The following is a 21968-nucleotide window of genomic DNA, read 5'->3' as shown; positions in this document are numbered from 1 at the left end:
GCGGTGGGGATAGTAAGATTAAGTTAGGGTGAACTAAGTGCCTCCCTCACCACCATCCAGGGACCTAAATACCTCTTTCAGGTGAGGTAGAAATTCACATGCATCTCCTTGAACTTTGTCTACTGCACCTCCTCCAACATTATGTGCTACAGTCACGGCTCTCGATGCAGATAAGGCCACATCAGGAAGATGAAACATAAGCAAAGTGATCATTTTAAGAACCACTGCAATCTGTCTCCAATAGACATCTTGAGCTTATGGTTGCATATTACTCCAATTCTCTTCCTGTAAAGATCAGTCTGTCCTCTGCCTTCTCCATAGCCACAGGTAAAATGTAAACTACAAGAACAAAATCCTATAGTCTTCTTTGGTAATCCAAACATAATGACACAATTCCTGCTGCCATGATTTACACATCAATCTACCCTGACCTACCCTTCCTCTGCATTCCTCCATCTTGTTCCATTTGTCTACCATCTCTCCTCTATCTGGTTCCATTTATCACCTTCCCTCTGAACCCCCATCCCTCCCCAATCAAACTTCACCTTGCCTGGCTCATCCCTCCCTCTCACATCTTTGTACTAGCTATCTTCCCTTTATACTCAGTACAATTCAGCAGTATGACCCAAAACATCAACCACCTCTTTGCCTCCATTGATGCTGTTTGAACTACAGAGTTCCCCCGCATTGTTTTTCACTTCAGATTCCAGCATCTACAGTCTCGTGTCTCCACTTCAGTGATTTTACTTATGTCAAACAAGCGGATACTCCCTAATCACATACTATTCTCAAGTATTCCAAAACATTCTCTCACTATTGTAACACGCTGTAAGTTTTCACTGTTAATGTAATGGCTCCTCTGTAATGTTCCACTGCTGAGGTAATGGTTTCTCTGTAGCAGCAATGTTTGGGTTATGACTAGAGCTAACGAGGCATGCTAACCGATGAGCAGGAGGTTGTTCTTTGTGTGTCTGGGAGCCAGGAATTCGAGGTCTTTTGCCAGGAAGAGATGAAGAGAGAAGAAGTGAATGGAAAGAGTTGGTAGACCGCCAGATGGAGTGGACTTGGAGCGAGGGTCTGAAGGTCAGCAACGATCGGAGGAGGTCAATGGTGGACAAACGGCTTATCAGTGAGCTCCACCCTTGCACAATAGACTGTTTCATGAGAATGGACCCTTTTTCTTTTCTTTACTAAACATATAGTCAAATTAAGAATTACAAAGCTCAGTCATTTAATTGCATATTGTGTACTATTTGTTATTTCATGGTACCAATTTGTAACTGGGAACACATCGCACAGCATCCACCCAAACAAGATTTCTTAAGTTTGGCCAGGCCAGGGACTATCATCCCCTATATTAAGCCGCTAGCTGAAGTGAGAGTTACACTATCAACACCAGGTTCATGTAGCTCGGTAACGTATTCTACATGGTATTCTTTAATGGATCTAAGGAATTAATGATTTGAAACAATTCCTACTACCTTTTATAAATGAAAAATAATACATTTTGAACAATTATAATTAATTAATACATTCCTGCAGCTACTTCCTTTAATATCCTCCGGTGGAAACAATTTAATGGCCTATTTCAGATAACAAATGAAAACAACCAATGCATTGCACATCACAAAAATTCAGTTTTAAAAAGTAAGCATTCCTGGGAAGATCAGCCTTTACTGTCAATTCTTAACAATGCTGGAGATGAACCATCTTTTTGAAGTACCAGGATACTATCAAAGAAGACAGTAAGCCAGTCTGAATAATGTGCTTCTTGGAGAAGAACTTGTTGCTGATAGCATTTCCAATGAGTCTGCTGCCCCTGTCCTTTTTCTGTACAGACATCGTGAGCTTTGGAGATACAAGTACACTAAGTAAGATTCTGCAGTGCACTTTATAGATGTAATGAAACTGAGATGTGCTGTGTTTTGAGTGTATCTTTGGGTTGGTGGCTGAGTTGTCAATGCTGTTTTGTCCTGAAAGAAGCCAACCTTTGAAGGTATTGGTGATGCCGTTATTTCAGCAAGCAGAAAGCATTACATTCCTGATTTATATCTCAAATACTGGGAAGACTTTGAAGAAATCAGAAGACTAGTCACTTACCATTGGAAATTCAAATTTTTAACTTTTTGTAGCTGTAGTAGTTATGTGACTTATTCAATTAATTTTCTAATCAACTCTGACCATACCGAGTTCCCTCTTCTCCCACTACTCACCCATTCCAATGTACCCCCCCCCCCACCCTGCCAAGCAAAACAGATTTAGAAAGATTCAGCATTGGAAACATTGATGGTCACAGTAATTGTCAAGCATAGCACTGTGTTACAGCAACTCTCATTTACCATTCATCAGACAACCCCTTAATTTTCTACAAGCCTTCCGCATGCAAGGACTGTCTTATTTGCAGAGCTGCAAATGGAATTGAACCATCACCAGTGAAAAAATCCCTTTCATAAGAACATAAGAAATAGGAGCAGGAGTCAGCCATCTGGTGCATTGAGCCTGCTCCGCCATTCAATTAGATCATGGCTGATCTGACCATGGACTCATCTCCACCTACCTGCCTTTTCCCCTTAAGCCTTAATTCCCCAACTATGCAAAAATCTATCAAACCTTATCTTAAATATATTTACTGAGGTAGCCTCCATTGTTTCATTGGGCAGAGAATTCCACAGATTCACTACTCTTTGGGAAAAGCAGTTCCTCTCTTCTCAAACTAAGTTTACTCCCCTGAATGTTCCCCAGTTCTAGTCTCACCTACCAGTGGAAACAACTTACCTGCCTATACCTTATCTATCCCTTTCATAATTTTATATGTTTCTATAAGATCTCCCCTCATCCTTTGTTAAAACAAATTAGAAGGAAGCTCTGGTTTCAAGCTGCTATATGTTCCAAATCCATTCAATTCAATGTCATACATAATGATGAATGCTATCTTTCATGTAATTTAATTTCTGCCAGTTCTATGCATGTCATTCCCAACAATTATGTCATAGAGATATATTTTAGGTTCCACAAATGGTCAAAGTTTTAAAATAAATGAAACCTTACAGTTCTGACCCCATCTTTTAATGATCATTTATCTGTTTATATTGTTATGAATGTGACGCAACTCTGAGGGGCCGAAGGGTACAAAGTCGCCCCCTCCTTTTTGAGAATCGCAAGATCACTATTAATTCGGGTCTGGGACCCAGGAAATGAGAGAGACACACGCAGAATACACAAGATTAGGAATGTGTCCTGGCACGGAACCACTGATAATGCCCATTGTCTCTTGGAGACGGAATTGTGTATTGAGTACTGTACTATTCATTGAAAACCCTCAGGGGACAACCAGAGTGGTCTGGTTGAGGGATTGCATCATCCCAATCTGATTGACATCTGAGACCCCGTGAGTAAATATAAAAGAGGGGTCTGGGGAACAACCTCTTTAGACGCACCAGGAGAAATGCTAGAAATCCCGTGATAGCGTTTTATAGCGATCACCGGTGAGGCCCCGTGTGCGTCCTCCCTTGCCGGGGTGGCGGGCTCATCACAGAAGAACGACTTAGCTAAAGGAGAGACCACAAGTGAACGGCCACAACAACGAGACTCCTGACGGATCAAAATCATAAAAGGAAAGCCGTCAAGTTTTTCTCCAAATCTCTCTCTCTCTCTCTCCAACCATTGCAACCCAGCGGTCCCCAACGGCTGCAGCCTGCATGAACTGGTGAACTTTATATTTCCATCGGACAATACATTATCCCCTAGACAACGATAGTGCTTCTATTGATTATTATTATACCCGCACTTTTAGATTTAGTATTGATGATGTATATTATCTGTATACTTGCATTGATATTATTTTTGTGTATTTTTACTAATAAATACTGTTAAAAATAGTATCATCAGACTTCAATGGACCTCTCTATCTTTGCTGGTAAGTGACCCAGTTTACGGGGTTCGTAACAATATAGAGTGGAATGGATGAGAAAGGGCAGATCAGGATATGCAGAATTATTCATACCTTTTTAATAAAATTTGGCAGTTATTTATTTAATCTTCCCCCCCCCCCCCCACAACTGATTTGCAAACAAAATTTCTTCTGGGTGCCCTTAACCCTGATATCCACAGCTAATGACATACATATGCAACTGTAGCTTGCAACATAAATTAGCAGCAAGCTGACATACAAAGATTGAAAACACATTGAAAATTTTTCAGAAGACATGGGATACTTAAGATAGCACTGATGTGAGCTGTTAAAATCATAGCTAGAATTTAGTTGCTTCCTAGTTGCTTTTTTTAAGTGTTGTAGAGGACAGAGAGGGGAATTAGGGGTCAGTGAAGGATTAGAAACAAAGATGAGGGAAAATTAGAGTTAATCGTCCACTCCATGTTTGAACACAAGCGACATAGATGTGGGACATCTATGGTCCACGTCTAAATATCCAGCCAGATGTCAGGCCGGCAGACCAACATGGGCAAGGGCTGATAGCCCTCTTAAGGTCAATGAGTTGTAAGCAGGTTCTGGATACAATGCTCCATGTAGGCAGGAGGAACAAGGTCTGATGGCACCCTGGGTTTGCAAATCGGTGAGAGGAATTCAAGGCTTAGTTCAGAGCATGGGGACCATGCCGAGAATCAAAGCTCAAGGATCGAATTGGATGTCTGGAAGTCGAGGCCTGTTAGCCAGAGTCCCAAGTTTGTGAACCTCTGCACATCCACTGGGAAAGTTGAAGCCCAATCTTTCTGAGCAGAGTCCTACTCCGCTGCAGTCTGGAGGCTGAAGAAGACAGCCAATCCTGAGGGGACTGTGTACGTGTGTGCGCAGGAGGGGGAAAAATGGGGTTTGTATTGCTGTTGCTGTTTTGTTGCTCAGTATGTCCTGTGTTATTTGCTGATCATTATGGGCACATTATGTTGGCGTCCTCTACACACTCTTGGGTCTGTTGACTGTTAATGCAAATGGTGAATTTTACTAATGTATCAATGTGCACATGATAAATAAATTAATATTGAGCAGAAATAGGCAATTTGGTCCTTCGAGTCTTCTTCAATATTCAATCATGGCTGATTTAGTATTCGCTCTCAACCCTGTTCTCCTGCCTTCTTCCCATAATCTTTCACACCCTTATTAATAAAGAACCTATTAACCACTGCTTAAAATATGCCCAAAATATCTTTTCAGAGATATGGGGCCTAAAACTGCCCACAAAACTCTAAATGCAGTCTGAGTTATTAATCCTCAGCATTATATCCTTGTTTTTATATTCCAGTCATCTCAAAATGAATGCTAACTCTGCATCTGCCTTACTACCAACCTTTAGGGAATCCTGCAATGATTCCCAAGTCCCTTTGCACCTCCAATTTCTGAATTCATTCCCCATTTAGAAAATAGGCCAAACCTTTATTCCTTCTACCAGTGCATGACCATACACTCTATTTCATCTGCCACTTCTATGCCCATTTTCCCAACTCATCCAAGTCCTTCTGCATACTTTCCTGCTACCTCAACACTGCTTGCCCATCCACCTATCTTTACATCACCTGCAAACTTGGCCACAAAGCCATAAATTTCATCATCCAGATCATCAAAATATAACATGAGAAGTAGAGAGCCCAACACTGATCCCTGGGGAGCACCAGCCAACCAGAAAAAGACCCCTTTTTCTCACTCTTTGCCTTCCACTTGTTTTCTATTCATGCTAGTACCTTTCCCATAATTCAATGGCTCCTATTTTGTTCAGCAGTCTCATGTGTGTTTAAACGATCCAGTGCTTTCCCTGCGAATATGATGAATAAACTCTCCTCGGGCTTCCAGCCAGGTACAGGTATATGTACTCTGCCATCTTCATCAGGAATAATGCTGAGGCAAATCTAATTCGATGTCATCCATCCATTCCAATTGGTTAGTCCTTAACCAATCAGGTTTCTGCTATTCCACCTTGTTTATAATCATATTCCAGTTCTTACTTAGAACGAGACCGTCTTTGTTAAAATTCTTATTCTCTAGAAATTGCAATGGCTTCCTTCACCAAATGGTCCCAAAAGCCATTGATGCAGCACATTAGTGTTGTGCCATCAAAGTCAATCCTATGGCCATTGTGTACGTAATATTCTGCTACTGCTGATTTCTCTTGGTAACCCAGATATACATCCGATACTCAGTGATGCAGGTTTCCACAGTAAAGCTGATATACACTGCTCCACAGTTACAGGGAATCCTGTAAACTCTAGCCAAACTAAGTCCCAGGTCATCTTTGACCCACATAAACTGAGATTACAGGTTTGTGGATAGTATTAATCCTGTATTTTCATGATGAAATAAGATGATTACACACAACATTCCTACAAAATGGCTACAAGGTGAAGGAAATCTATCTGGCCCTTAAGACGAAAAAACCGGGAAACCCAAAAATGAGGAGGAATCCATCACTACTGCCTGCCTTCCCTATATGTTAAAGGTTTCTAGAGGATCGCAGGATCCTGAAGAAGTACTGGATTAATACCATCCACAAACCCGTAAGGAAGCTGAAATCCCAGCTTATGTGGGTCAAAGATGACAGCTGGCATTTACAGGATTCCCTGTGAATGCAGAGCAGCATATAATTGGCCACAAGGGGAGACCCACATCAATGAGCATAGGAGGTGTATCCATTTGGGTTACCCAGAGAAATGAGCGGTAACAGAACATTGCATAAGCAATGGCCACAGGATTGACTTCAATAGCACAAAACTACTGTGCCACACCAATGACTCTTTGGACTGCCTAATGAAGGAAGCCATTGAAATAAAACTCAAGGAAAAGAATTTTACCAAATACGAATGTCTCGCTCTAAGTACTGGAATTCTATTGTAAACAAGGTGGGACAACAGAAATCTAATTGGATGAGGACTAACAATAAGGAGGGACACATGACAGGGATATACATAGCATTGGACTAGACATGCCCGGCACTTCATCCCTGATGAAGACGGCAGAGTTTGTCATCGAAATGTCGGCTATAAGTAATGCCAGCACCTGGCTGGAAGCCTGAGAGGAGGTTATTCATTATGTGCACTACTCTGTCATAGGCCATCTATTCTGTTCGTAGTTCCTTAAAGAATTCCAACAGATTTGTCAGGCGGGAGCTCCCTCTAAGAAAGCCAAGCTGATTTCACTCAGCAGCTAAACTTGTTCAAGGGCAGCGAGAACAGGGCAGGGAACTACAGGATGAAGAACCTGACTTCAGTCGTAGGGAATTTACTGAAGAAAGTTCTAAGGGATAGTATCTTTCACCACTTGGATAATCAAGGGCTGATCAGCACTAATCAACATGATAGCATGGTTTTGTGCATAGGAGGTTATATCTAATTAATCTTATGGAATCTCTTGAAGTAGATGTTGCCTATATGAATTTTAATAAAGTGTTTGACATGGTCGATCCAGAAGATTAGACCGTTTGAGATTTGGGGGAGCTAGCAAAGTGTATTCAGAATTGATTCAATGATAAGAAGCAAAGTGACGGTTGAAATACAATTCTCTGAGTGGAGACCTGTGACTTGTGGACTATCTCAGGAATCAGTGTTGGGGATATCACGTCATTCATTATTTAAATAAACACTTTGGATGTGAATGCACATGATACGATTAATAAGTTTGCTGATCATACTAAATTGGGGGATTTTGTTGATAGTGAAGAAGGTTACAATTAATTATAAAGAGATCTTGATCAGTTAGGGAGATGGGCTGAAGAACAAGTGATTTTCAACCTAAATAAATGTGAAATGATGCATTTTGGACATTCAAATTAAGGTAGGACATACAGTGAATGGCAGGGCACTAAAGAGTGTTGTGGAACAGAGGCATCTGGGAGTGCAGTTTAGTAAAGAAGGCAATCAACATGCTGCTCTTCATCACTCAGGGCACTGAGTTTAAAAGTATAGACATAATGTTGCTGTTCTACAAGTTGTCGGTAAGACTGCAATTGGAGTGTTGTGTAAAGTTCTGGTTACCCTGGATAGGAAAAACATTGTCAAGCTGGAGGGGTACAAAGATACTACCTGGATTAAAGGCCTGAGTTAAGGGAGAGAATGATCATGCTGGACTTTATTCCTTGTAGTATAGGAGAATGAGAGGTGACCTCAAAGAAGTTTAAGATGAACAGTTATATAGTCTTTTCCTCAGGGTTGGGGAGTCCAAAACTAGAAAGCACATCTACGAGAGGGAAGAGATCTAAGAGACCTGAAGGGTAACTTCTTCACACTGTTACCTGGAATGAGCTGTGATAGGAAGTGGTTGAGGTGGGTACAACTGCAACACTGAAGAGGCATTTGAATAGGTAGATTAACAGAAAGGGTTTGGAGGGTCATGGACCAAATGCAGACAACTGGGACGAGTGGGAAGGATGTTATAGTTGTCATGGACTAGTTGGGCTGAAGGGCTTGTTTCCATACTATGACTTAGTGACTCATTTCTGCATTCCCCCCCCCCATCAAGTTTCTAGCATATTGCTGGTGTCTTTTACTTTGAAGACTGACATAACATACTTATTCAGTTTATCTGCCATTTCTTTGCTCTACATTACTACTCCTGAAGTTCAATGTCTACTTTTGCCTCTCTTTTACTCCTTGTTTATCTGAAAAAGCTTTTGGTATCCTCTTTTATATGATAAGCAGACTTACTTCTACATTTCATCTTTTCTTCTCATTGCTTTTATTTTAAATTGCCTTTAGTTTCCTGCTAGTTTTAACAATACTTTATACCCTCTCTTTTGCTTTTATGCTGGCTTTGACCTCACTTGCCAACCATGGTTGCCTCATCTTCCCTTTAAGAATGCTTCTTATTTAGGATGACATGATCTTGCATCTTCTGAATTACTCCCAGAAACTCCTGCCATTCCTGTTCTGATGAGTATTATGGAACAGAGGGAGCTGGGAATACAAGTGCACAGCTCACCAAAAGCAGCTATGTTTACTTCATAATTAACTCATCATGGTGCACAGACACGGTGGATCCATCTCAGTCCTGCTCCCCTGAACTGGAACATTTGGCAGTCAAGCATCATCCATCTACCTGCCAAGGGAGTTTTCCACTGTTATCCTGGTTGCAGTGTACTTTCCACCCACGACCATCATCAGACTGGCACTGAAGGAGCTGAACACCATTTACAGCAGTCAGGAGATAGATCACCTTGATGCCTTCCCAATCTTTGCGGGGGGAAATTAAAACAAGCCAGCTTGAAGACGTCTCTCAATGAATAATACCAACATGTCACTTATGGAACCAGAGAAGTGAACACACTTGACCACTGTTACACCGCCACCAAGAACACTTACTGTGCCATCCCACACCCACACTTTGGCAAACCTAATCACCTGGCTATAGTCCCAGCACATCAGAACACCACCACGAGTTTATCATGAAACACACACCTCCACCTTTTGCCTTTTCCAAATCAGCAGTTTGGTCCATCCTGTGAATCGAGAAGCCTTCGAATCTGGTTGCCATATCTGTTGTACTGGGAGTAAGCCATGTCTCAATTTCATACATAATACAACAATCTCTCATTTCCCTCTGATACAGCAATCTTGCCCTCAGCTCCTCAATTTTGTTCTCCACTGACTGCACATTTGCTAACAATATACAGGGTAGAGGGGGGCCCATTCCTCTCTGTTTCAGCTTGGCTTAGTCCCCTTTCCTGCCTCGCTTCTGGCCATAGGGATGAACCTTCGTCAGCTTAAAGGTGACCTATCTGCTTGTTTGAGAGTTAAGTCCACTGAATCCTTTGGAAGTCTGTGAATCTGTGGTTCTTTAAGTTGATTTAAAAATATATTGCTTAAAGGGAAATTACTTGCTGCAGATTGCAATGAGAGTAATTCAAAAGAGGTACATTTAGAAATATTGTATGTAGTCCGCGGAACATTGCTATAGTTCACCAGCGCCATCTTGCTTAGTAAGCTGTGGGTAAATCACAAGATTGGCTGCCTGCTGAGAGCTAGATCTGTAACAGTCAATATTGGTAATCCAGAACTCTACAAGAAATCCAGGTGTGATTTATGGAAGTCAATTTAAGAACAAAAAAACAATTCCTAATGAAGTTGAGATGAAATCAGATGCACGTCAGCTATGGTAGGGTTTGCAAGCCATTGATTCCTATAAGGCAAAACCAAACATCAATAATGGCTGTGATGCTTAATTCCCCAATAAGCCAAACAATTTTCATGTATGCTTTGAAAGGGAGAGTAACACTATACCTGTGCAAATCCCTGCAGCATCTGGCAGTTCTGTGATAACTGTCTCTCAGGCCAATATCAGAACATCTTTCACGAGGATAAACCCTCTGAGGACATCAGGCCCCAATACCGTAGCTGGCAGGGCACTGAAAACCTGTACCAAAGATCTGGCTGGAAAGTTCAAGGACATCTTCAATCTCTCACTGCTGTAATCAGAGGTTCCCACCTACTTCAAAGGAGCATCAATCATACCAGTGCCCAAGAAGAGTAGAGTGAGCTGCCTCAATGTCTGTTGCCCAGATGCACATAGATCAACTGTAATGAAGTGCCTTGGGAGATTGATCATAGCCAGAATTAACTCTTGACCTACTGCAATTTGCTTTCAGGTCTACAGTGGATGTAATCTCACTGGCTCTCCACTTGGCTCGGGACCACCTGGACAACAGCAATACCTGCATCAGTCTGCTGTTCATTCATTAGCATTCAACAGCATCATCCCTTCAGTACTAATCCATGTTTTAAAACCTGGACCTAAGTGCCTCCCTCTGAAACTGGATCATTGTCTTCTTCATCGAGACCACAGTCAGTGTATATCAGAAATATCATCTCTCCTGTGCTGACAATCAACAGGGGATGTGTGCTTAGCCCACAACTCATGACTGTGTAGCAATGCACAGTTCAAACTCCATCTGTAAAATCGTCAATGACATAACTGGTGTTGGAAGAATCTCCGGTGGTAATGAGGAAGTGTTCAGAGGTGAGACAGATCAGCTACTTGAAAAGTATCACAATAACAACCTTGCACTCAACATCAGTAAGATCAAGGAAATGATTGTGGACTTCAGGAGAACACACAGCAGTTCTCATCAAGGAGCTAGCAGTGGAAAGGGTAAACAGCTTCAAGTTCATGGGTGCCAACACCTGAAGATTTATTCCTGGCCCAACATATTGATGTAATTATAAAGAATACACCCAATACGGGTGCCAATGTCTCTTGAATTCAAATCCACTTCTCCCAAAACAATCTAATTCGACTGTGGTCGAATTTTAGACGATGGAAATTCCCGCACAGAATCTATTTTTCCCAATGATAAAACTCAAGATCCCCTAAATATTTCTCAGAAAGTAAAACTAAAAGGAAGCTGATATTTTTTTTTAAATAAATCAACAGAAAAGTCAAGATGAGCCAAGATGGCAATGATAAGGGCTAAACAATGCATGAAGCTCAGATGGGAATCATCAAATATTCTTGTTGAAATATTCCCTACTACAGCTGAAATCCAGTCAGAGCCTTGGGTACTTCAGTATGCAACATCGTTTTACGGCGTTTAAAAGTATATATCGATACTCAAAATCAATGGATTGCAGACTGCTGGTTCAGGTCACGAGTGCAGTTTCCTTTCAAAAAAAATGAAGTGAGGAAGCTGAGCTGTAAGTAAGATTGAAACACAAAACCTTCAAACCCCCTCCTCCGACTCCCTACTATCCAGCTGATGAATGTAGTCTCTGGAAAATAAAACTAAAAACCTCAGTGCAAAATTACTGCACCAGAAGGTCATCGGGGACTGCCTTATACTTTGCCTCATAGAAACATGGCTATCCCCTGACATTTAGGATGCAGCACTGCAGCTCGATAGCTTCTCCATTCACAGTAAAGTCAGAACATCTTAGTCCTTTAAAGGCAGAGAGGGTGGAATAAGTTTTATAATTAACTCACTGTGGTGCACTGCCTGGCAGTTCTATCTCAGTCCTGGTCACCCAAGCTAAAACATCTAGCAGTCAAATTTCATCCTTTTTATCTGCCGAGGGAGTTTTCTACCATCATCCTGGTAGCAGTGTACATTCTACCTCAGGCTAACATTAGGCAAGCACAGGAGGAGCTAAGCCCCGTAATCAACAGGCATGAAATAGCACACCTTAATGCCTTCCCTATCATTGTGGGGAGATTTTTTTTTAAACGTAATTCAGTCTAGTTTTTTTTACTGTGTCATGTAACACCATGGTCCTGAAAAGCGTTGTCTCATTTTTACTATGTACTGTATCAGCAGTTATGGTCGAAATGACAATAAAAGTGACTTGACTTGTCTTGACTTGATTTCAACCAGGCCAGCTTGAAGAAGTCTCTGAACAACTACCACCAACATATCACCTATGTAACCAGAGGAGCCAACACACTTAACCAGTATTATACATCATGAACACTTACAATGCAATCCCATACCCACATTTTGGAAAGAATCATCGCCTGGCTCTACTTCTACTCCCAGCATATAGGGAGAGACCAAAGACCGCAGCACCAGAGGTGAGAACCAAGCAAATATGGTGGAGGCAAAGGAGTGCTTACAGGACTACTTTGAATTGTGGGACTATCAAATATTCAGGGTTTCATCTTTGAGTCTGAATAAACATGCTATAGTTGTCATTGACTTCATCATGACCTGTGTGGATGTCTGTGTGCCTTCGAGAACATACTTGACATATCCAATCAAAAGCTATGGATGTACCAGGTGATTCTTAGCCTGCTAAGGGCTAGATCTGTGGCATTTGAGACCAGTGATCCAGAACTATACAAGAAGTCCAGATATGACCTACAGAAGGTTACCTTAAGAGCTAAAAAACAATCTTGATTGAGGTTAAGAGACGAAATCAGATGCACATCATCTATGGCAGGGTTTGCAGGCCGTTATCTTCTTTCAAAGTGAAACCTAACATCAATGGCTCCCAGATGAACTCAATGGCATTTATGCATGCTTTGAAAGGGAAAGTAAAACTGCATCTATGAGAATCCCTGCAGTATCCAGTGACTTGTAATTTCTGACTCTGAGGCCAACTTCAGACATCTTTTATGAGAGTGAACTCTTGCAAGGTGTCAGCCACTGCTTGTGTACCTGGCAGGGCTCTGAAAACCTGCGCCAACCAATTGGCAGGACATCTTCAATCTCTCACTACTACAGCTGGAGGTTTCCATCTGCTTCAAAAATGTGACAATTATACCAGTGCCCAAGAAGAGCAGGGTCAGCTGCCTCAATGACTATCACCCAGTGGCACTCTGCAATAAAGTGCTTTGTGAGGTTGGTCATGGCTAGAATCATCTCCTGCCTAAAGGACTGGGACCCACTGTGATTTGCCTATCACCACAATAGGTCTACAAGCAGCATCTAATTTTGCCAACGACACAGCTACTGTTGGCAAAGTTCCAGATGTAACAAGAAGACGTACAGGAGTAAGATAGATCAGCTGGTTAAGTGGTTTCGAAGCAGAACCTTGCACTCAACATCAGTAAGACCAAAATTTGATTGTGAACTTCAGACAGAGTAAGTTGAGGGAACACACTGTCCTCATCAAGGGATCAGAAGAGGAATGGGTGAACAGCTTCAAGTTTCTGGGTGACAACATCTCTGAGGATCTATCCTGGGCCCAACATATTGATGCAATTACAAAGGTGGCCTGACAGCGGCTATATTTCATTAGGTGTTTGAGGAGAATTGGTATGTCACCAAAGACAATTGCCAATTTCTACATATGTACTGTGGAAAACATTCTAACTGGTTGCATAACCATTCAGCAAGGAGTGACCGTTGTACAGGAGCAGCAGAAATTTGTAAACTCAGCCAGCTCCATCATGGAAACTGGCTTCCCTCGCACCTAAAACATTTAAAAGATGATAACTCAAGAAAGTGAAAAAAGAATCTGATAGGAGAGTGGTCAACTCCACCAGTGTAGAGGAGGTTTTATCGGGAGCGCTGGACACAATAGACAACCCCAGCAGATTTGCAGGTGAAGTGTTCCTTCACCAGGAAGGGCTGTTTAGGACTCTAAATGGAGATGAGGAAAAGGTAGGTGTATCAGCAGGTGTAGCACTTGGGCCAGTTGCAAGGAAAGTGCCAGTACCAAGAGGGATGAATTGTCAATGGGAATTGTAGAGGGAGCTATCCTTAGGGAAAGTAGGGGGGGGAGGGGGGAAGGAAGGTAAAGATATGTTTAGGAGTAGGATCCCTTTAGAGATGGCAGAAGTTGCAGAGTATAGTGTGTTTAATGCAAAGGCTGATGGGGGTATAGGCAAGGCCAAGAAGGACTCTCACTATAATGGTTGTGGGAAAATGGGGTGAGTACAGATGTATGTGAAATGGAGGAGATGGGGGTGAGGGCAACATAAATAGTAGAGAGAGGGGAATCCCGTTTTTACAGGAGATAGAGTGGGAAGAGCGTACTCGAGATAACTATGGAAATCAATAGGTTTATAAAAGATGTGGGTAGACAGAGATCAAGAATGGGAAGTGAGGTGTTAGAGACAAACCAAATGAAATTAAGGGTAGTGTGGAAGACAGAAGCAATGTTGGAAAAATTGACAAGTGCAGCATGAGTGCATGAAGTAGCACAAATGCAGTCATCGACGTAGTGGAGAAAGAGTTGTGGAGTATAGCCAGGGAAGGCTTCAAGTATAGACTGTTCTACTTAGCCAATGAAGAGGCAGGCATAGCTTGGGTCCATGTGAATGTCCATGGCTACAACATGAGTTTGGAGAAAATGGGAGGAGCCGAAGGAACAATCATTCAGGATGATGACCAGTTGTGCCAGATGGAGAAGGGTGGTGGAGGTTCTTTTGTCAAGCAAGAAGCCAAGAGGTTTGAGGCCTTCTTGATGGGGGAGGAAGCATATAGGGACTGAACATCCATGGTGAAGATGAAGCAGTCACAGCCAGGGAATTGAAAATTACTGGAATCAAGGGGATGAGAAGTGTTGCAGATGTAGTTGGGAAGGAACTGAACTAAAGGCAATAAAATGAAATCAAGATACGAGGACTCCAGTTCAATAGGACAGGATCAGGCAGATACAATAGGCTTACCCAAGTCAGTCTGGTTTGTGGATCTTTGGGAGGTAGAAGCGAGCAGTGTTGGGTAAGGGAACTATGAGTTTGGTAGCAGTGGTTGGAAGTTCTCTGGAGTGGATGAGGTCAGTAATGGTGTGTTGGAGACAGTTTTCTTATGGTGTAGAGTGGGGTCCTTCCCAAGGGTCAGGTATGAGGAGGTGTCTGAGAGTTGCCACCTCGTCTCAACAAAGTAGAGATCAGTACGCCAAACTACAATAACACCCCCTTTGTCTGTGGTTTTGATGATAAGGTTGGGATTAGTGTAGAGAGTGTGGAGGGCAGTTCATCTGGAAGGGATCAGATTTGAGGAGGAGAGAGGAGTGTTGAAATCAAGATGGTTGATGTCTTATCGGCAATTAGAGATGAAAAGATTCAGAGCTGGCAGAAACCAGAATTGAGTGTACAAGAGTGTACATTAGTGAAACTTGACTACAGGAGGGGCAGGACTGGCAGCTTAATGTTCCAGGGTTCAGACGTTTCAGACGTGATAGAGGCAGAGGGATGAAGGGTGTGGGGATGGCATTGCTAGCCAGGGAAAATGTTACAGCAGTGCTCAGGCAGGACAGATTAGAGGGCTTCTCTACCAAGGCCATATGGGTGGAGCTGAAAGACAGGAAAGGTATGACCACATTAACTGGGTTGTATTATAGACCACCCAAAAGTCAGCAAGAATTGGAGGAGCAAATCTGCAGAGAGATAGCAGACAACCGCAGGAAACATAAAATTGTGATAGTAGGAGATTTTAATTTTCCACCTATTGAGTGGGACTTCCATACTGTTAAAGGTCTAGACGGGTTACAGTTTGTAAAATGTGTTCAGGAAAGTTTTCTCAATCAATATATAGAGGTACCGCCTAGAGAGGATGCAATATTAGATCTCCTATTAGGAAACGAGTTAGGATAGGTGACGGAAGTGTGTGTAGGGGAACACTTTGGTTCCAGTGATCATAACACCATTAATTTCAACTTGATCACTGATAAAGATAGATCTGATCCTCGGAATGAGGTTCTAAACTTGAAAAAGGCCAAATTTGAAGAAGTGAGAAAGGGTCTAAAAAGCGTGGATTGGGACAGGTTGTTCTCTGGCAAGGATGTCGTTGGTAAGTGGGAGGCCTTCAAAGGAGAAATTGTGAGAGTGCAGAGTTTGTATGTTCCTGTCAGGATTAAAGGCAAAGTGAATAAGAATAAGGAACCTTGGTTCTCGAGGGTTATTGGAACTCTGATAAAGAAGAAGAGAGAGATGTATGACATGTATAGGAAACAGGGAGCAAATAAGGTGCCTGAGGAGTATAAAAAGTGCAAAACAATACTTAAGAAAGAAATCAGGAGGACTAAAAGAAGACATGAGGTAGCTTTGGCAGTCAAGGTGAAGGATAATCCAAAGAGTTTATACACGTATATTAAGAACAAAAGGATAGTAAGGGATAAAATTGGTCCTCTTGAAGATCAGAGTGGTCAGCTATGTATGGAACCAAAAGAAATGGGACAGATCTTAAATGGGTTTTTGGCATCTGTATTTACTAAGGAAACTGGCATGGAGTCAATGGAAATAAGGCAAACAAGTAGTGAGGTCATGGAACCTATACAGATTGAAGAGGAGGAGATACTTGCTTTCTTGAGGCAAACCAGAGTAGATAAATCCCCAGGACCTGAATGGAAGTTAGCATCTCGTAGGCCGCTTGTGACCCTGGCTATTTTTTAAAAGTCATAGCAGCTATGAGCTTGAGAAAAAAGAGTATAAATGCACAAATGCTTTCTCATGAGATAAGCTGAGCAAGTGACAGTAGCCTTGGTGTGGGAAACATATTGTGTTTTGTGTTTCTTATGGCATCTGCAAGATAAGCGATTAGAGGGAGTGACTATTTACAAGGGCAGCTGACTTTGGGTGGTGGGCTTGTGCATGTCTGTAGCCAGACATAGTAATTAAGACTGTTATACGAACAATTTATGACTGATAACGTTAACAATACTCATCTGTAGAGAAACTAAGGGGGGGTGATCCCACATGTATCTGTGTACGTGACTGCATGATATAAAAAGAACTGTATTTGCTTCAGGAGGCAGAGATCCTTGAAGCAGCCTCTGAGAGAGAGTGCTTAAGGAGGGTTCTTTTGAGTAACTTGCTAATAAAGAGTTGAAGTTACTTTCAGCATAGTACGTGGTGTCTTTGCATCGGGTAGATCAAAAGAAGTTTATAACAATTTGGCACCCCAGATGGGACCTCAAGACCAGGTACATCCATAAAGACAGTGTCAGTGGTCGACTCTGTGGCAATGACTCGAGGTGGATGGGCCCACAAGGTAAGATTTGCCTCGATCCCTCTCATTAGTTGACCCTTTGGTGACACTTTGGTGACCCTTTCATCTGATGGGTGACCCTCTGACGAGCTCCTGAAGAACCACAGTTAAACTACCCGAGCACTATGGTAACTCAGAAGGTGAGGTTCGAGTCCTCAAGATCAAGGTATAAGATAAGGTTCGAGTCCTCACACTTAAGGTATCTAGGGTTAGAGTCCTCAGAACTTTGAAGTATAGTGGATAATATTGTTTGAAAGTGCTTGTCTCGGACACCCTGCCTTAGACTGGTTGTTAAGAGGGAAAATCCCCCACGCGAAGGTCAGGACCTGAAGTGGGTGCAGAGAGACACGGCACTAGGTTACAAAAGGGTGAATAATCTGAATTCTGAAATGGGTCAGACCCTTGATAAATCGGGGTCTAACACCCCTATATTTAGACTTTGTAAAGACAACCCAGGGGATGAAAATGATTTCCACAGACTGTCGGTGTCACTGAATAAAAAACTAGGGAATGAGATATAGCCACTAGGTGTCAGCTGGGATTTGGATAAATGTTCCAAAGCAGAGGAAGCGCTGTGGAAATGGGGGTCTGCAGAAAGGTGGAAATGGGGGTCTGCAGAAAGGTGGAAATTATTAATGTCGACAGGGAGAAAGACATGAAAGGAAAGAGAAGCAGGGAAATAAAAATGGTGATCACAAAGGTAAAGCGGAGGTACCTCCTGACATGTCTGGTTTGCCCCTTTTGTTTCAAAATGATGATACGGATGAAACTGAGGAGGATTGGATGATCTGCCCCACTCCACCCATATACCCCCTGATCCCGCATACCTCTCAAATGGACCAGGAGTCAATCAAAATCCAGAGGCAGGTACCTTACACATCCCACTGGTCCCAGAGCCCCAACACATGGACCCCCGTATGCACCACCACCCAATTTCCACGGCCAACCTATGCCTAAGGGTAACATTAACTATGGACTTCCACCATCCAGACCCCAGCAACCACCTTTAGCAAGCGCTAGGGTTACAGGATGCTACCTCTGATCATTGGCAAAGGGACTGTCCCGATTGCCAACAACAGTCCAGGCCCCGGGTCGGCAGCAACCATTCATCACCCATAACCCACTTTCTGACTGACTAGCTGATCAGCCAGATACTGGCTTGATGTAATGGATTCTCTGCTGCAACAATGTTTGGATTGTTACATGCCAGCAGCAATAGAACACAGATGCAGATTTTAATGTTAAACAAATATATTTTCAATACCTACCCAAAATATAGACAAATAAAACAATTGCTTCCCTAACCAAAAATTAACAATGCAATGCATCTTTGCTCACAAACTGTGGAGGTCTGGAAACAGTTCCTCCCAAGCCTTACACAAACAGAGTCCTAGGATGGCAATCCAGAAGGTTCCGGAATTCACAGGAACAAGTACAGGTGTCTGTGAGGAAGGGTTCATAAATCCACATGAAGATGACACAAGGTGAAGATCACAGAAAATTCCAGAGGACAAGTGATTGTCATGTACACACTGGAACACAGATGAAATACTGCTGTAGAAAGCAGCATCTGTCAGAGATCCTCACCACTCAGGCCATGCAGGTAGAGGGTTCAAGTGCCTCAGGACTCGCACCACCAGGTTCAAGAACAGTTACTACCCCTCAACAGGCTCTTGAACAAATGGGGATAACTACACTCATTCTACTTCTGGTGTTCCCACAACCAATGGTCTCACTTCAAGGACTCTATTTTGTTATTTCACGCTCGTTATTTATACTTGCATTTGCAGTTTGTTGTTCATTAATCCTGTTTACATTTACTATTCTACAGATTTGCTAAGTATGCCCACAGGAAAAAGAACCTCAGGGTTGTATGTGGTGACGTGTACGTACTCTGACAATAAATTTTACTTAGAACTTCGAATCATGATGCGAAGGTTTGAAAGGCAAACTGCAGGCACCAATGAGGAAGCCACTCAATCTCAGGTGATATAAAACAAGTTCTCAGTTCAGTGCCAAAAAGTCAAGGCCAAGCATTTCTTGGATGGCCTTGGTCACAAATTACACATTACAACACATCAACATCTCAAGCAGCGCCATCATTTAATATATCTCTAACTTTGATATCTTCACAGTCCAAATCATCTGTGCCATCAGCCAGGTATTATCTAGGACATCCATGCATGTTACCCATTCCTTTATCAGACACTATGACCCATTCTCTTATACATGCCCATTAACAACACTTCCCTGCCAATGCTCTTGTATTAGCTTACACCAGTTAATCAGCACATCTTTGAGATGTGAGAGAAAACCAAAGCATGCAGAGGAAACATACATGGTCACAGGAGAATTCACAAACTCCACACACAGCCCAAGTGGCTGAAGTCAAACTGGGGTTGCTGGAGGAGAGAGACAGTTGTACAACCTATAGTACCATTTTATCTCAGCATTTGATCAAATGGTGCAAAGCACAGCAGCCACAGATTGGTTTATGATTTCCTCTTGACATCAAGAGAACCTAGTACAAGCCTGTCCAATTCAAAAGGCAAGTTATATGTTTGTTGTCAGGTTTATAGATGAACATAGCACAGGGAAAAAAACCCTCAGGCCTGATGTCTGAAACAACAAGAATGCCAATTTAATCTTGATAGTTGCACATGATATATATCCCTCAATTCCCTACTTAGTCAAGGGCCTACTGAATTTTTTCTTAAATAAACATTATTTGTTTCCACTACCTCCCCTAGCAGCAGATTCCAGGCATCTACTACTCTGTGTGAAAAACTTGCCAGGAAAATTTCCTTTAACTTGGCCCCTTTCAGTTTGAAGCTTGGATTTTATGCCAGTACATGTTAAATGAGCAATAGCACAGCAAATGGAGTCCAATGTGGACGAACACAAGGTCATCGACATTGATTTTTAAAAATGAAAGCCAGGGCATTTAATTTTAAATGGTGAGAGACTGAAATATGGTATTGCTCAGAGCAGAATGCCATTGTAGTAGAATCTCTCAAAATTATTTGGGTATATCAGGCAACTGAAATGGAAAATGGAGCCATGACCATTATTGCAAGAAGATTTGAGTACAAAAGTAGAAAGGCCTTGCTGAAATTATGAGGTAATCAATTATAACCTTATTGAATGCACACACTCAGTGATTCAGGAATAGCTTCACCTTTGTCATTTAATTTCTGAATGGATATTGAACCCATGAACACTACCTCTACTTCTTTTTTTGCACTGCTTATTTAGATTACCTATAATATATACTTACTGAAATTCAGTTTTGTTCTATATTATCATTGTACTGCTGCCACAAATTTCACAGCATGTGCCAGTGATATTAAACCTGATTCTGACTCTAGTGCAACAGGCACAAAGCCAAACAGGGTCTCTTTCTTCCAAACCAAAAGATCCAATCCAATCCTGATGAAGGATTTGAAGTCAGATCTGGCTATGAAACGCAACCTCGACTCTTTAAAATCCTCTTATGATCCATCCAGTTGAATATATTCTTTCCAAGAAGGAAAACATCGAACTGTGATCACCAAGGAATTGAATGTGGACTTAAGGAAGGGGAAGTTTGGACATCACACACCAATCCTCACTGAGGTTAATGGTGGAAAGAGTGATCAGTTTCAAGTTCCTGAGCGTCAGCGTCTCAAATGTTCTATCCAGGGCCCAGTACAATAATGTAATCACGACAAGGGCACACCAGAAACCAGATTTCATTAGAAGTTTGAGGAGGTTTTGTTAAGTTACCAAAGACTATAAATTTCTACACATGTACAGGGAAGAGCATTATGACTGGTTGCTTCACCACCTGGTATGAAGGCACACGTACACAGAATCATTAGAGGCTTCAGAGGGTTATAGACTCGGCCACATAGGCACAAGCCTCCCCATCACTAACGACTGCCGTAAAACAACACATTTCACAACTAAAGTCAGTGACAATAAAACTAATTCTGATTTTGTCAGGTAGATTAATGTCCTGAACCCGGTGCATGCCCGCAATGAACTTCGCCGCAACTCCAGGCTAACAACATCTTTACTTACAACTCCGGGGCGCGTGTCCGCCGCCGTGCGCGCTCAGCGGCCCGGGGCGCGCGCGCGGGAACGTGGCCAACCCCCACGTGCTGCGCTGATCGCCGCGAAGGGGTTGGAGTTGGGGGCCAGGCCCGAGCATTCACCCCGGCGCGGGCTCCCCACGTGGCCCGACGTTCGTGACACCCACGTCCGCCATCGTCCCCGCGAGGAACTAACTCGTGTCTGAAAGCCGGCTTCAAGAATGGTTTATACGGCTGACACTAACCTGTTTACATCAGGAGCAAGCCGCTCAGGGAGTCCTACCTTCACTCACGCTGCCATCCTCGCTGGCCGACCGTGATGCTCCACGACGTTTGTGCCGGCAAGACCTGCTTCCGCCAGTCTCTGAGGCAGCTAGCCAACCATGAAGTATTCCTTGGTTGTGCAATCGTGTACATTCATTGTACAACTACATGGAAGGACAATTTTAACATAAAGTCAACGGACTGCGCATAAACTAGCTTTTCAGCGCACACTGTCCGTGCAAGTCATCAGGTAGCTATCTAAACTAATCCA

At 42.5% G+C, this 21968-nt stretch overlaps 1 protein-coding gene across 2 annotated transcripts in view; it reads right to left on the bottom strand.

The window, feature by feature from the left end:
- The window catches only part of zcchc7 (zinc finger, CCHC domain containing 7), a 243657-nt gene extending 221904 nt beyond the window's left edge, over positions 1–21753 (bottom strand). Inside the window, exon 1 of one of the 2 annotated variants that reach the window (XM_059970058.1) lies at positions 21679–21753. The gene's annotated coding sequence lies outside the window, so the exon portion shown is untranslated. Of the gene's footprint in view, positions 1–21422; positions 21561–21678 lie in introns of those variants that run through there. The other variant, XM_059970059.1, reaches the window with a different exon arrangement.
- Positions 21754–21968: the final 215 nt, after the last annotated feature.

This window comes from Hypanus sabinus, chromosome 5, assembly GCF_030144855.1.
Source record: "Hypanus sabinus isolate sHypSab1 chromosome 5, sHypSab1.hap1, whole genome shotgun sequence".
NCBI classification, from domain to species: domain Eukaryota; kingdom Metazoa; phylum Chordata; class Chondrichthyes; order Myliobatiformes; family Dasyatidae; genus Hypanus; species Hypanus sabinus.
The sequence above is the reverse complement of the archived record's forward strand: the minus strand, read 5'-3'. Positions and strand labels throughout refer to the sequence as shown.